This window comes from Podarcis raffonei, chromosome 1 (assembly GCF_027172205.1).
Source record: "Podarcis raffonei isolate rPodRaf1 chromosome 1, rPodRaf1.pri, whole genome shotgun sequence".
In the NCBI taxonomy this organism is placed as follows: domain Eukaryota; kingdom Metazoa; phylum Chordata; class Lepidosauria; order Squamata; family Lacertidae; genus Podarcis; species Podarcis raffonei.
In genome coordinates this window covers 89,538,522-89,553,584 of record NC_070602.1, presented here as the reverse complement: position 1 = coordinate 89,553,584, position 15,063 = coordinate 89,538,522, and positions in this window count along the sequence as shown.

The window sequence follows — 15,063 nt, the reverse complement described above, 5'->3', positions numbered from 1 at the left end:
GTAATATTATAAAACTAAAAAAAAAAAATCTCTCTCTGAGGACATGAACTATGATTCTTTATTTATAACAATGTTTCCAGGATGCCCCCTCATATAAATATAAAAGTGGTGTAGAACAAGTTACAACAAACTTGTGCAACAAACCCAGAGATGTGGGTCCTATTTGGGGACTTTTCTAAATCAGGAAACCTGGGCAGCTAGGGAGGCTGCAGAGCTCTGGGTGGAAAACACACATCCCACTGTTGGCTACCCCACAACAATAAGGGAAGCTCAATCCTGCACTACTTATATTAAAAAAATTCTAAAGTGCACCGAAACTGTGGCAACAAACAAACAAACAAAAGCCTCTTTCATGGGGAAAGAAAACTTTCAAGAAACTAGAAGACAGGTTTTAGCACAGAAATCCGTGGATTCTATACCCTCTTATCATGCCAACCCCTGCAAGGATGGTTATTTTGGACACAAAGTACAATCATTTCCATTAAGATCTATTTCGCTCCCTCACAACTGTCATGCTCAGCTCACTCAAGTACATCCCAGCCCTGGACTGTGGCAAGGTTTCAATGAGCCTGCAGACAGAGTTGGTGTCGACCCATTTGCTCTTGTCAAAGTCTATCTGTTCTCCAAATTTTAAATCAAACTATTCTTTTTATTTCTTGGAGCATGAGAATCAACATCATAGTGACATAGCCTTCCAGTTTCAACTGTTAGCCTTAGCAGATTCTGTTGCCATGTTTCATGACAATGGGCCTTCTTCATCTTGCTCCTCAGTCTCCCCCCACCTACCCTACCCCATCTAAACCAACACCAACCTGCCAAACTGGCTTTTGGCTGGGAGGGCAGTGTTTGCTTTTGTCTGGCATTTCATTTTGCCTCTGTCATATTTTGACCTAAGACAGATGCTTTAGCGAAGCTCTACAAAACTGAATGCAATGCATGAGGCTTTCATGGATGAAGTGAACTGGAGGCATTCATTGTTGCTGAACTTGTTTATGGCTAACTGAAGGGAGAAAGAGTAACCCCTGTTAGTGGGAATATGTTAACCAACCAGTGATTTTTCCCCCAGGGGGTACTCAAGGGTATTCAGTACCAGCACCTCTTTTTGTTCTTGTTTAAAAGTGTGGCACTTACTTCATGGTGTGTACCTATTTTTCTAGGGAAAAAGCACTGTAACCAACCATGTTCAAAACATGTTTAAACATCATGACAAGAGTCCTTGTGCAGCTGTCACTTCCCAGTCCACTATTTTTAGTGCTGTGGTTTCGTGCAGATACAGGATGCAAAGGAATGTTTTAAGCGGTTTTAAGTGAGGTTGAATTTGGCAGGTTAATATTTAATAATGTTTACCTAAAACGTTCCAGAAACACTTTAAGTTTAGGTTTCATTTGTTTCTTCTATCTGTCCATTAGCTTAAAATGAAATCTGGAAAGTTAACCTTTCAAAGTTTCAAAAAAAGAAAGAAAAAAGTTCGGTTTCAAATCTAAGCAGAATTTCATACACTATGGCCTGCAAGTATTTTTTGTTTGTTTGTTTTTGTTTGTTTGTTTGTTGAGAATTTCCATTAAATTTTATTGAGAATTTGAACCATAATACTGAGGTTTGTAGAAAGTTTTCAGGGCCTAGCAAACTCTCCAACAAACTCTCTCATTTGCCTTTTTTGTGTCAATTCCACATCTCAATCCTTCCCTGGTGACAGTTCAATCCATCTCTCTCTCTCTGTCACACACACACACACACACACACACACACGTTGCAATAGGATCAATTGTTTATAGGTATCTCCAGTATTTCATGGGAAGAATTCAAGTGCATGCCAGAACTTTAGTTTTGTGCAATTAAAATGGATTAAAGGTCTCTGCCACCCTAGCACAACACATCCACCCATCTTTACTGTTTGGAAAGTGACAGGAAAATGCACTGAGAACTGTGGGATGGACAATGATTAATGGAAAGAAAATCAGGATAAATGTTCACTGTCATATAAACTGCCCCATAAATGTATCAGAACAAATGCTCAAAACGGTTAGGGTTGCCATACGTTCAGAATTTCCCAGACATAGTCGGTATTCTGCATCCAGGCAAAAATCACTGAAATGTCCTGCAGCCTATGGCAGCCTATGGCAGGAGTGTAGATCTTCATGAATTTCATTAAAAATAGCTTTTTTTGAAATATGGAAGCCCTAAATAAAGACCAGGCATACATAGTCTAACTTCCACATAAGCTTTGTGAAAGCAAATCAGGATGGACGCTGAATAAAGAGATAAGCTAGAGGAGCCATTATCAGCCTTGCTTCCCAAAGTAAGAGAGGAACACAATTTAATCATCCTCATGGCCCTTCAGAGCAGTCATTAGCAGCAAGCAAGCATGACAGTCTCAACTGGAATCTATTATGGCAAGTGATGTGGCTATGTTCGGTGATAATCTTTGTTTCATTGGAAATACTGCCTTCACACTGGAGAGTTTGAGGAAGGAAGGAAGGAAGGAAGGAAGACTGCAGTTGGAGTTTGTCAAATGGATGTATTGTTTGGCTGGCCTTCCAAGGTCCACATGCCAGTTTGGTGCAGCAAATATCAACTGCCAGACATAACAGTGTTACAGAAAGCTTAATGAATTTCCATCACAAAAGCATTATGGTTGCCTTATGCCTGTATGTCATACACCGCTTTGGGGACATCCAGATCACATCCAACAGAGCAGCAATTGTTATTGCTGATGGCAAAATTGGCATAGTTAGAAAAATCTGAAAGGGCACCCCCTTTCCCAGCAACACCATCATCTACTGAGCGGTTTGATATTCAGAGTCAAAATGAGTGGTCCTTATTGGGCACTGTATTTCAAACAGAGTAGACATCTGCTACTTTAGAAATCATTCTCATTGACATAAAAACTCAAAATGTTAGCAATAGATCAGCCATGTTATATGAAGGTCCAAGTTGAGGTGCATAAAGCCTATTTAAAGAAAGCACAGTGCAATCAGCCCGCCACAAATCTTGCAGACCATCAAGCTTCAAAAACAACACAGCTTCCTAGTCATATGGCAACGAATTTACCCACTGGGACCTATTAGAGTTAACTTAGTCTTAATTGGGAAAGAATCTGGAAGGAACTTCTTGCATTTACAAGAACTTTTTGCCAATTTGCGCAGAGACGTCACTGAAGCACTCTGCAAACTACGCTGCAGTGATATTCCTATCTCATTTCCTTTAATGACTTCTGCATGCCACAGGCCTTCACAGAGCCTCTCATTGGGTTTTCTGCACAGTCTTCCAAAAAGGCAAAAGAAGCAGGAAGAAACAACATGGCGTCTTCCTTCTATTATCAATGTATTTTAACCATACAAATTTATGAGCAGCAGTGGAAAACATAGTGCAGGGGAAGCACTCCTGGCAGATCAGTTGCTGCTGATTACTGGGGGTGGGGATTAGGTGGCAGGGAGATCAGTCTGGTGGAAGCACACCAGTAGGTGCACTGAACTGGCCTCACTGGTGCATTTGCAATGCACCGCCCTCCTCTTATCAGAAATCTTAGAAATATATGTGGTTGTAATGCACTGCATCCTGAACCAAGGAACCTGGCAGATACACCTGGCCTTCTGTTCCATTGTGGCAGCTTGCCAGAGAAGCTTCTGGCCTGTTTTTGCTGCACATCATTAGCTCATAAGACAACCTCTTCTTGAGACCCTGGAAATCTGCTGGCATGGGGAAAATAATCTTTTGGAGCCTGAGAGCCACATTCACTCATTGCCAGTCTTCTAGGACCATGTTAGATGTTAAAAGGTAAAGGTAAAGGACCCCTGGACAGTTAAGTCCAGTCAAAGGTGACTATGGGGTTGCGACACTCATCTTGCTTTCAGGCTGAGGGAGCTGGCATTGGTCCACAGACAGCTTTCTGGGTCATGTGGCCAGCATGACTAAACTGCCTCTGCCGCAATGGAAAAACCATGAAAGAAATCAGAGTGCATAGAAACACCGTTTACCTTCCTGCTGCAGCGGTACCTATTTATCTACTTGCACTGATGTGCTTTTGAACTGCTAGGTTGGCAGGATGTTTTATGAGGGCCCAATGGATGCTTTAGTTGAGATTCTTGCATTGCAGGGGGTTCAACTAGATGACCCTCGGGGTCCCTTCCAACCCCACATTTCTATGATTCTATAATTCTATGAAAGCCAAAGTATAGGTGGGGCCAAAGTAAAGGGAGGGAGGGCGCAAAGCCAAGAACAGACAGCAAACAACAAACACAAGCTTTACCTCTGAATATTGTTGCGACCGCTACACCAACCAGTGTTGGTAGAGAGGGGCTAACTAGCTAACGATACTAATCTTTGTGTAGTGCTTTCCAGCATCCAGAACACTTCATGTGCATTATCTAATGACTATAGGTCCATATAGTCCCTCATGTTTCAGATATGGAGAGTGAGGCTGAGAGAGAAGGGCTTCCCTAGTGAGTTCACAGCTAAGGAGAGATTTGAACTAGGAGTTTTCGGATTTCATAGAATTATAGACTCATAGAGTTGGAAGGGACCCTAAGGATCGGCCAGCCCGATCCTCTGCAGTGCAGGAATATGTAGTTGCCCCTTATGGGGTCCGAGCTTGCAACCTTGGTGTTTTGAGCACCATGCTCTAGCTCACTGTTTTGGCCCTACATGAGCTTCAGTTGTGTTTAAACTTTTTTTGGTAGGGTGCTTTTGGAGCCTGTTTCTCAGAATGAAATTTTCAGAAGAAATACCCAAAAGAAACCATTTCAGGAATTTATAATCTCCTTAACTCAACAGCTACTAGCTCAGTAGCTGCTGGGTGAATGACGTAAGGTTGGCAAAGCACTTTGCACTCTATGAAGGGCTCTATGTACACGACAGCTAATTATGTGTAAGCTGGTTTACATGATTGGCAGATTACTTCCCTTGGCTCCAATTCTCTGCTGACTCCAATCCTCATATTTATCTCCTGACTTGCATTAGGAGGGTATTTTTAGGACTGAGAAATGCTCAGTGTAGCATTTAACTTAGACTTTAACCAGCAGTTTCGTTCATCCATGCACAGAGGAGAGGATGGTGGGGAGGTAGGGATGCGAGACAACAGCCACAGGTCTTCAACGATAATTGGAATTATCTCAGTTGAGATGTGCAAAGGTGGCATTCTCACCCATCCATATTATACCAGTTCATTTCATGACACATGGCATTAAGTTACAGCATGCTCATTTGCATGCTCCTAAGCATGCAATGAAAAATTTATGGAAAATGACAGGCTTGTTGCTCCATAACTGAATCTGGATGAAGCGCATCTGTGGGTGAAACAATGGCTTTCTATGGAATGGCAAGCCTCCTGGCAGGATGATTTAAACAATAAATCCTTATTTCAGACATTTAAGAATTCAAGGGATAAGACAGGGCTTTCCTTCCATGAGCCTTGTTAAAATTACTAAAGTAGAATATGCCTAATCTTGTATACAATTAAGCCTAAAGAGCTAGGACCTAACCACCTAAGTATTACTTTTAACTAAAAGTGGTATATAAGTAAGACTTTTTTAAACCTATTACTGAAGACTGGCAGCATTTTAATGATATTTTATATTTTCTTTCAACTGCTGCCCCTTTTATATTGTTTTGTGAAATTGCAGTGCTATATATGCTTCCTGTGGTAGCCTGCCCTGTGAGGCATTTTTACACTAAAAGGCTGGGATATTAGTGTTTTAATAAAAGTAATAAAATAAAATTTATAAAGTGTGTTTAGGATTGAAGCCTAAAGCCCATTCTATGGTTAGCAAGAACTGTTTGCCTAAGTACGAGCTGAAGTGTTCTAGCTCAGTGGTAGAGCCTCTGCCTTGAATGCAGAAGGTCCCAGATTCCATTCCTAACATCTCTACATAGGACTGGGAGACACTCCCTTCCTGAAATCTTGGGAAGCTGGAGCTAAGTCAGTGTAGGCAATACTGAGCTAAATGAACCAATGGTCCATATCGCTATATGGTTGCTTCCTAAATTCCACTTCCAACCCCATCCTTCAATTACTATTTTAGCATGGAGGAATGATGGACTGAACTTACCTCCCCAGTTGGTGTCCTTTCTGTCAAGGGCAGCTCCAAAAGCATAATTTAAAAACGTTCCAAAGCACTTTGCTCCAGATCAAAATAAATGTGCACATAATTAAGCACACCTAAGCAAAGATTCCTCATTTTGCATCTTGCAAATCTGGGTTTTCCAGCTGCCTACTGTGCTCATTTTGTTATCTTGTGAGGGTTCCCCCCTCACCCCCCCCCTGATCTGGCTTTGCTTGCCAATCACTTTGAGGTCCCTAGATAGGAAAAAAAAGCGACAGGTTTAAACATATACACACTGGTGAGTTAGAAAGGGTAAGGAAATGTGAGCTCTGGAGAAAGGCATTCCTGTTGTGGCAATCCCCCAGCCCAGCAGAGCCCAGACAATGGCTGTGGAAGCTCGCAAGCAGAGCTCCAACTGCTGAAATAAATCCACCGGCTGCTGACAAGTGCAATTATTATATAAATCACACTCCCACTAGGGGAGCACAAAGAAACATATGTGTTTCCAACAGGGCTCTCTTATTGATAAGGTGAAAGTGAGACAGATGGCTAGAGCACTTTTCAGCTTGCAGTAAAAGCTTCAGCACGGAAGCTTAGGAGCACCAATCACAACAGCACACATGATACCAGTGGAAGGTGCCACATTCCATGTCCCTTGCCTGCTGTGTCTTCTTGATTGCAGAGCTCAAGCAGCCTCTGGCGAAACATGTAAGCGTTGGCTGAGACCAGGCTAATGCAAGCTTAAGTGAATGTTACACAATCACCACAGTCTGGCCTTGACTGAAGCAAGTCCACCAGTCCACCGAAGCTCAGGTGAGAGGAAGAGTTTAGGCACTGGGTTTTTCAGATCGCTCCCCCTAAAACCATTCCAGATCTTACAGAATGAGGCTGTTTGGGGTGAGCGTCCATCTCAAGTCTCCCCAATTTTCACCATCTCAATTCCTAAATGTAAAAGGCAAGGGGGAGTGATGGTAGGGCTTGACAACAACTGTACAGGCCCTCAGTGTCTGGATATGGATGGCAGTTCCTATGCTTCATGGTATCCATAGATATTGTCACCAGCATGGACAGGAAACACACAAGAATCAGTACTCTGAAACATTCCTCATAGGATGAAGGAAGACAATTGAAGCAAAGCAAGTCACCAAGGCAGAAAAAGAATGTCACTGACCAATGATAGTCAGAGTGGAATTGTTTTAACCACAGACCCAGGGCTAGCAGTATCAGTACTTTATAATGATAATGGTTATTTAACTATTAGACAACCATCATGCTATATCACTTGTTGAAGTTGAAATCAGTGGGGCTTGAACAGCACAATTCCTGGTTTGTGTTAAGTAGTTATGGAGGGAAATCTTGAGTCAGTTTGCAACCCCACCTAATTAACACGTTCCAAAACAATTCACAAACCAGAACACAGCCACTCCTCCAAATCTACACTTCTCCGAATTTTGCAATGCAGCTCTCCAGCCAATTGAAATCAGCCAGTTACACTTCTCCGAATTTTGCAATGCAGCTCTCCAGCCAATGAATGAGTACAAAATGCATATACTGGGGCAAGGTGTGCATAAACATACATGTGTTAGAAAACATACATTGGGAGAAATTGGCTTGCAAAAATTTGCATAGTGGACAAAAATGCATGCAAACCCACATATTAGGAGAGAATCGCACTAAAATGCTGATGAATTTTCATTAGGTCTTTTAAAAAAATCACACTGTGATTAGTGAAACACTGAAATGTTCAACTTCAGCTAGATTGTGCCTTTACTTGGGAGTCACTCTCCCTCCCTCCCTCCCTCCCTCTCTCTCTTTATCTCTCTCTCACACACTTTTATAATGTTAGAAACAACAGTTCACAAGAACAAGCTTCGAGCTATTGTGAAGCTTGTATTCAATCACATGCCAGCCCCTCAAGTTTCAGAATCCGGCAGGACTCCTTCACATGGGAATTTAAGCAAACAAGCAAGATGCCAAGAGAATCTGTTTGAAATGTTAATTGAAATGCACATGAAACCACACTGGCTTTCAGCAATGCCCTCTACAAGCATGCGGTGAAGCCTTGTTTTAAAGGTGGTCCATAATGATCCATTGTGTGGTGGTGGGGGGGTTGTTTAGGAAAGCAAAAAACTTTGAAATCTGAACTTATGAATGAAAAGCATCTTTAACCATCATCATTCACATTGTAGAGGACAGAGCTCTGCAGAAACCATATTGCGGTGGAGAGAAAAGGGCTGTCGGCATGCATGTTTTCTAACTCTGGTCCATCTGTTCATGTGGCATGCTGCCTGTCTGCAAGGTGACAGGCCAATTTCAGTCAGGCAAAGATGCCAATGGCAGAGAAGGCTCCAACATCATAGGCAATGCAGTCGCAGGTTTCTTCACAGTAATGGAAAGGAGGGTTTCCAGCTTGTCATAATTAGATAATATTGGACACAGATATGCAAGCAGATATTCCTTGCTGCACCAAATTTTATCAACTCTTCTGATTTTTCATGATTACATATTTGCTAGGAAACATGCAACTGCTGAAGAAGCGACCACACCCTTCTCTAGCATATTTCTTGCATTCATTTTTATTCACACTTTTTGTACAACAGGTGGCCTTGAATATTTTGATGAATGCTGGTTAAGAAATACAAATAAATAGAGAGGATGGTGTGCTGTGCTTTAATTTTCCTGTACAGGGACATGCGGCATCATATGGATTTTCCTCTCTCACCCACACAATCTGTTCCACTTTGCAGTAGTCCAGGAGCGGCTGGTCTGGCAAGGGGAGCTCTGTGGCGGAGCTGCCCTCACACGGCATTGCTGCCACTTACCAGGATAGGACAAGCCAGGGAGGCAGAGCAGGGGAGTGCAAGGGCGGGGGCTATACAGGCTCAATGGAAGGAGCCTTTTGGATTATTTGGTTCAGTGATTTAGTCCCAATTTGTCCAGGACACCCAGACTATTTCATGCCACTTCAATGTTCTAGCAACATAGGCTGGTTTAGTTGTCTAGGCTGCTTCTTGTCTGGAAGTCATCTATTAAGTAGTCAGGAATAGTATTGCTGTGGATACACTCTTAACCCTCTTTGTCTGGCCCAGAGTGCAGCTTCATTGTCTCCTCAGAACCCAGAAGTACCTCCTGGGTATTTATATCTATATTTATAAAGCTAAGATTCAATATTTAGAGCTAACTTCTGAATTTTTGTGTGTGTGGCACATGTCATTTGTAAGCCTCCTCTTCTCTACTATCCTGACAAGGGCACTTCCCCAGAAGGGATGCACACAGCAAAGAGTTAATTCTTTATTGTCAAAGATAACATGTACAGTCCCTTCTACAGCTCTGGAGGCCTGCACACGTCACTCTAGCACCTAGGCAGCTATTCCCAGGTCAGCAGTTTATGGAGCAGTTGCAGTACTCCCCCTTCTCCAGTTTATGCACCTTCCCCTGATGGGTTGTGCCTGTGTAGCCAGATACTAAGCCTGCATAGAAGCTGCTTCTGCTCTTCCCACTTCAACTTTCTCCTGGTTCTGGGAAACACTGAGGGTGGTGCAGGGAAGGGTTGGAAAGCACCCAGCCCTTCATTGCCTGGCCTGCCTCTTCAGCTCTGAAGCTTCCCCTGCCTCGATTATTGCCTCCTAGTTGCTACAGGTTCACATAGATCACTGCTCCCATCTCCCGAGTCAGACTGCAGCCCTTCTTCCCCTGGTGCACACTTGTCAGTGTCCTGCCAGTCCCTGACACACCCCATCTCTTTTCTAACATAATTCAAAACATAATTCATTTCATAATGAAATAATGAAAAAGAAACATGAACAGAAAGAAAATGAAAATGCCACCTAATAATGATAACAACCCATGTGGGAGAGAGAGAGTGAGTGAGTGATCTTTTCACCCATAAGCAAGGCATATCTCAGTGCAACCAATTCATTGGCTATCAATAATTTTCTGAATTTGAACACTAATTCTAGAACCAGAACCATAATCTGAGCCCTGCTTCTTGGCTCTTTCCAATAACCAATCAAAATAGTCCCAATAACTATAGAGATATAGAATAATACATTACTCTGTTAATGAAGTTTCATCACTTTACTCCAAGCTTTATGGATCTTGGGTAAATGGCATAAAAAAATACACCTGCTTGTTTTTAAGTGGCCATAACTCCAGCACTTCCTGTTTACCCTTGTAAACATCAGCTTCAATTTTCCATGGAGTAGGGTACTAGAGAGGAATTATTTTATAGCTGATTTTCAGCTACGCTGATGCTAGCAGACAACTTCCATTTTCTGTGGACATAGCCGTATATTTTTGCCATCCCATGTGCTTAGAAATGTAACCATTTTCTCATATAAATACCTTCCCCGCACACACTGATTCACAAAGACAGACAGCATCAGTTTTGAACCCCATATTTGGCATCCAGCCCTTTGTGCATTTCCTGCCAGAGTGAGCACTTACAGCAGGCAGCCACGTGGTTGCTCTCCTAGAAGGCTCTTCCTTTTTCACCTGAATGTATAATGGGCATCAGTCTGCACAGCTCTTAGATTATGCTAGGCTTAGGACAATAGGAAACTGCCTCACACTGAGTCGGACCATTGTTCCATCTAGCTCAGCACCATCTACACTGACTGTCAGTAACTCTTTATTAGTTCAGGCAGGGTTCTCTTGCAGCTCCTTGTGGAGATGTCAGGGACTGAACCTGGGACCTTCTGCATGCAATTGCTCTACCAAAGAAAGAAAGTGCAAAAGTCCTGCAAACAAGCAAACAAGCAAACAAGCAAACAAGCAAGCAAACAAACAAACAAACAAACAAACAAACAAACAAACACATAGTGCTAATATTGGTGGAAACATGAGGCAATATGTGGCATTAACACCAAGTCAGAAAGCAGCAATTTCCAGTCTTTTGCACTTGTTTATCCAACATTAGTGTGCTGGTCCCGGGGGGGGGGGGTGTTACCGTGAGGCGTGGTCAGAGTCCGGTCCTGGGTCAAGGGTCTGGAGACTGTCCACCAAGGGCGAAGCGGGGTCCAAAGCGAGGAGCCGGGCAAGGTCAGGAACTCTGGAAGAACAGGTCTGGGTGCTGGCAGAAACAGGTTTCCAACGACGTTGCTCCCACAACCTGGGACCGGGCTGACTGGCCTTTATCTTCTCTGAGGCCAGGGGCAGTCCCGGCCCACAGGTGACCTGCCTCTCCTGGCCTTAAGGCGAGCACTCCTCCTGAGAGAACCCAGTTCCCTCCGCCTCTCTGCCCTGAGCCTCTGCAGCTCAGGAGAGGCTGGAGGGCTACTGGACCCAGGGGGAGGCTCACCTTCCCCTGACAGGGCTGGGAGAGGTGCACCTGTAGGCAATGGGTCCTCAATCACCTCCGGAGCCAGAGTGGATTCATCTGGTGTCTGCTCCTGAGGATCCGGCACAGGTGCAGGCGCTTCAGATTCATTTTTTTTCTTTTTTCTTTTTTTTTTTAATAATATTTTTATTAAAGAATTTTTTATAACCACAAAAACATAACATTACAATACAATAAACACAACAAATACACAAACAAACAAAAACAAAAACAAAAACAAGTACAATTTCAGATCTTAATTTCTTATACCTTTCTTCTCCGACTTCCTCATGCCTCCCTTTTCTGTATTCCAATTTCTAATCAATTATTCAACAAATCTTCCCTTATTTTAATTTAATTTTATCTTCCTTATTCTCCTTGTCTTAACCGTTACTAATAGTAACCATTTACTTTCTAGTCCAACATCATTCTAACTTTCATTAATTTTGTAATATTTCTTTAAATAGTCCTTAAATTTTTTCCATTCTTCTTCCGCTGCTTCTCTTCCCTGGTTTCGGATTCTGCTCGTCATTTCTGCCAGGCCCATATAGTCAATCACCTTCATCTGCCATTCTTCCAGAGTGGGTAGCTCTTGTGTCTTCCAGTACTTCGCAATGAGTATTCTTGCTGCTGTTGTAGCATACATAAAAAAAGTTATATCCGTCTTTAACACCCCTTGGCCGACAATGCCCAAGAGAAAGGCCTCTGGTTTCTTAGGGAAGGTATATTTAAATACCTTTTTCAGTTCATTATAAATCATTTCCCAGAATGCCTTAATCTTCGGGCACGTCCACCAGAGGTGAAAAAATGTGCCTTCCTTTTCCTTACATTTCCAACATTTATTGTCAGGCAAATGGTAAATCTTTGCCAGCTTGACTGGGGTTATGTACCACCTATAGATCATTTTCATAATATTTTCTCTTAAGGCATTACATGCCGTAAATTTCATCCCGGTGGTCCACAACTTCTCCCAGTCAGCAAACAAAATGTTATGACCAATGTCCTGAGCCCATTTAATCATACTTGATTTAACCGTTTCATCTTGTGTATTCCATTTCAGCAGCAAATTATACATTTTTGACAGGTTTCTAGTGCTGGATTCTAACAATTCAGTCTCCAATTTTGATTTTTCCACCTGGAAGCCAATTTTACTGTCCATTTTAAACACTTCATTTATTTGATGATAGTGCAACCAATCTCTCACTTTCCCTTTTAGTTTCTCAAAACTCTGCAATCTCAGTCTGTCCCCTTCCTTTTCCAGAATTTCCCAATATCTTGGCCATTTAGACTCCATATTTAACTTTTTAACTGCCTTAGCTTCCATTGGCGACAACCACCTTGGGGTTTTGTTTTCCAACAAATCTTTATATCTAGTCCAGACAGATTCAAGGCCCTGTCCCAGCTCAGCCGGCCTTGGAGGCGGGGACTCCTGTGCAGGCTGGGATTCCTCCAGTTCAGCCTCTGAATCAGATTCCCAGGCCATCACAATTAGGGTATGTTGAGGTGGAGAATCGGGGAAGATTCTGTCTGAAAACTGGGGAAAGAGTGGAAGTCTCCTTAACATAATCTTGAAAAACCTCATGTTTGGGAGATTCAATATATTATTGAGTCTCATCTATAAAAATAAAGGAATGTATAGGAGAGGGACTTCACTGTGGGATTTAAAAAAAATTCATGCATTTTAAATTGATTATGCTTTAAAGGCTAGCAATGTTTCTTCTGAAACTGCCATGCAATAGGGAAGCAGGAGGGTGTATCTGTATCTGACTTCGGCCTTTTATTGATTGTGGATAACCTCTATAATAAATGTATAGTATTAGAGACCACAGGCAAGTGTGTAGCACCAAGTGCCATTTCTGCTGCTAGAGATGGATACGTAGTATGGCTATTCCTTAATGAACAGCCTATATTAACTTTCCTGTTCATAAAAAAAAGAAGAGAGTTGCTGAAATTGACTAAAATCTGGAGTGGGGAGCTTTAATCAATCCCCAAGGTTATTTGTTATAGGCATATTCTAACGCAATAGAGAGCATTGCTAGGTGCCTATAAATCATAACCAGGCATATCATCTTATTTTCTGTGTTAGGTCTAAAGATATGTCATTTCTGCCTCTTCAGACTTCCCAGCAAGTGTGTGTGTGTGTGTGTGTGTGTGTGTGTGTGTGTGTGTACAGGTGGGAACATAAACACTGCTCAGTAGTAGTTGTAGTAGTTACCCACCCTTCAGCCTAAACTCTCAGGACAGCTTAAAACACGACATTAAAAACAGCTTCAAACAACATGCAATCACAAGAATAAAGTGGGTCCTAAAAACATGCACCTCAAGTGTCAAAAACCAGGGTAAAAGGGTGTGCCTTCAGCATTTGCCTGAAGCTGTACAATGTAGGTACCAGAGGACTGAAGTTCCACAGCTTGGAGGGCTACCACCGAGAATGCCCTGTCCCAAGCCTTTGAGGGTGGATACACTACTAAAAGGCCCCCTCTGCCCATCTCAGGGGTCTGTAGGGAAGGAGATGGTATTTCAGTCATATAGAAGTTCTATATTGTTATATATATATTGAAAAAATGGATGGCAGGTTTCAGCACTGCACTATTTCATACACAAGGAACTGGTAAATAACATGAACACACTGAACCCATTGCAAGTTCCTTCTCCCATCATGTTCATCCTTCTGGGTGTGCTGAATTGATTCTGCTGGGCTGATCAGACTGTGGATACATTGGACTGACACAGAATCTCCATGGGCTGAAACATGCTGTCTCCACTAACCCTTTAGTAAGAGCCAAGGCCAGCCTGCCCATGAGGCAGGCTGAGGCAGCCACCTCAGGTGGTGGAGTCCCATGGGTCATCACCCCCACACGAGAAGTGAGAAGAAGCAGCAGTTTCCAGCCAGACCTCTCAAGATCTCACCAGAAGCTGCCGCCATCATGCAACCCCATAAGTGAGACTTGGGTGGTAGAGTGAGGTAGAGGCGCCTTCCTGTTTTGGCTCAGGTGGTGAAACAGGACAGGCTACCCCTGGTAAGAACCAATAGCCCCCATATTAAATGTGTGCAGTGAAGAGACGGTTTCATTATGCTTCCAACATGGCTTTTCCTGCCAAAATCCTCACAATCAGCAGTTTTGAATGGAGAAGGCCTCTGAAAATGAGTATCTTGAAGAAGAAAAGAACTTGTGGAAACACTTGCATGCCCTTTGGATCCAATGCAATATTCATGTATGGTACACTCTGCATTCAAATGCAAACCTTTTGTGGCAGGCAACAGCATCAACATGTTTGACATGGGCTGAACTGCTTTACAGAAAATGTTAATGCCACTATCTCCTCCTGTGGTTTCCAGCAACTAGTATTATGAAGCATTACTGACTGTGATAGAGCATAGCCATATTGGCTAGAAGCCAATGATAGCTTTCTCCTCCAAGAAATCTGGAACTCTTTGCACTGCTGATAGAAACTTTGTGGCTCACCTACTGCCTGGCTATGGCACAAAGTGATTTACAGTCACCTCCAACAGTTCTATCCTACGGCAGAGCAGTGGACTAAATGGCCTCTAGGCCCTTCCTTCAAGATCCAACAGGTCCATTATACAGCTTTCTCCATAAACCAGTATTTGATATTTACCCATCAATCAAGTCTTCCTACTAGGCTTTCTGGGGCCGTCCACCCCCGCCACCTGTTACAAGCTGCTGTGTCACTTACATCCCT